The sequence below is a fragment of the Arachis hypogaea genome, chromosome 16, assembly GCF_003086295.3.
Source record: "Arachis hypogaea cultivar Tifrunner chromosome 16, arahy.Tifrunner.gnm2.J5K5, whole genome shotgun sequence".
NCBI lineage: Eukaryota > Viridiplantae > Streptophyta > Magnoliopsida > Fabales > Fabaceae > Arachis > Arachis hypogaea.
The window spans coordinates 62,405,964-62,408,029 of NC_092051.1; the positions used below are offsets into that span (position 1 = coordinate 62,405,964).

General features: G+C 35.1%; 1 non-coding gene across 1 annotated transcript; it reads right to left on the reverse strand.

The window, feature by feature from the left end:
* Positions 1-1,179: 1,179 nt before the first annotated feature.
* On the reverse strand, positions 1,180-1,287 carry LOC112760530 (small nucleolar RNA R71). The gene has a single exon (XR_003180966.1). It is a non-coding gene; the product is annotated as a small nucleolar RNA R71 (small nucleolar RNA).
* Between the last annotated feature and the right edge of the window lie 779 nt (positions 1,288-2,066).

Here is a 2,066-nt window from a genome sequence, read left to right on the forward strand (position 1 = left end):
AAATTTCAAGTTTGTTACTTACTTGTTAAGAAAGATTCAAACTTTAAGTTCTAGAATCATATTTTGTGATTTCTTGTGAATTAAGTCATTAATCGTGATTTTAAAAATCAAATCTTTTTCAAAAACTAATTTCAATCATATCTTTTCAAAAATATCTTTTTATCTTATCTTTTTCAAATATCTTTTCTATCTTCTTATCTTCTTATCTTTTAAAAATTGATTTTCAAAATTTGTTTCAACTAACTAATTAACTTTTTGTTTGTTTCTTATCTCTTTCAAAACTATCTAACTAACTATCCCTCTCTAATTTTCGAAAATACCTCCCTCTTTTTCAAAAATTCTTTTTAATTAATTAATTGTTTTAAATTTTAATTTTAATTTTAATTTTATCTTAATTTTCGAAAATCATTAACACTTTTTCAAAATTAATTTTCGAAATTCCCTCTCCCTCATCTCCTTCTATTTATTTATTCATTTACTAACACTTCTCTTCATCTCAAATCACTGCTCCTATCCTCACCCTTGTGTTTGGATTATCCATTCTTCTTCACTCCTACTCCCTTTCTTCTTCTACTAACAACAAGGGAACCTCTATACTGTGGTAAAAAGGATCCCTATTATTATTTTCTGTTCCCTTCTTTTTCATATGAGCAGGAGCAAGGACAAGAACATTCTTGTTGAAGCAGACCCTGAACCTGAAAGGACTCTGAAGAAGAAACTAAGAGAAGCTAAATTACAACAATCCAGAGACAACCTTACAGAAATTTTCGAAAAGGAAGAAGAGATGGCAGTCAAAAATAATAATAATGTAAGGAAGATGCTTGGTGACTTTACTGCACCTAATTCCAATTTACATGGAAGAAGCATCTCAATTCCTACCATTGGAGCAAACAATTTTGAGCTTAAACCTCAATTAGTTTCTCTGATGCAGCAGAACTGCAAGTTCCATAGACTTCCATCTGAAGATCCTTTCAGTTCTTGGCTGAATTTTTGCAGATCTGTGATACTGTTAAGACTAATGGAGTAGATCTTGAAGTCTACAGGCTCATGCTTTTCCCTTTTTCTGTGAGAGACAGAGCTAGAATATGGTTGGATTCTCAACCTTAAGATAGCCTGAACTCTTGGGATAAGCAGGTCAAGGCTTTCTTAGCCAAGTTCTTTCCTCCTCAAAAGCTGAGTAAGCTTAGAGTGGATGTTCAAACCTTCAGACAAAAAGAAGGTGAATCCCTCTATGAAGCTTAGGAGAGATACAAGGAACTGACCAAAAAGTGTCCTTCTGACATGCTTTCAGAATGGACCATCCTGGATATATTCTATGATGGTCTGTCTGAATTAGCTAAGATGTCATTGGATACTTCTGCAGGTAGATCCATTCACCTAAAGAAAATGCCTGCAGAAGCTCAAGAACTCATTGACATGGTTGCTAACAACCAGTTTATGTACACTTCTGAGAGGAAACCTGTGAGTAATGGGATGCCTCAGAAGAAGGGAGTTCATGAAATTGATACTCTGAATGCCATATTGGCTTAGAATAAAATATTAACTTAGCAAGTCAATATGATTTCTCAGTGTCTGAATGGAATGCAAGCTGCATCCAACAGTACTCAATAGGCATCTTCTGAAGAAGAAGCTTATGATCCTGAGAACCCTGCAATAGCAGAGGTAAATTATATAGGTGAACCCTATGGAAACACGTATAATCCCTCATGGAGAAATCACCCAAATCTCTCATGGAAGGATCAACAAAAGCCTTAACAAGGCTTTAATAATGGTGGAAGAAATAGGTTTAGCAATAGCAAGCCTTTTCCATCATCCACTCAGTAACAGACAGAGAACTCTGAACAAAATACTTCTAATTTATCAAACTTAGTCTCCGATCTATCTAAGGCCACTCTGAGTTTCATAAATGAAACAAGGTCCTTCATTAGAAATTTGGAGGCACAAGTGGGCCATCTGAGTAAGAAGATCACTGATACCCCTCCTAGTACCCTCCCAAGCAATACAGAAGAAAATCCAAAAGGAGAGTGCAAGGCCATTGATATAACCATCATGGCCGAATCCAAGGA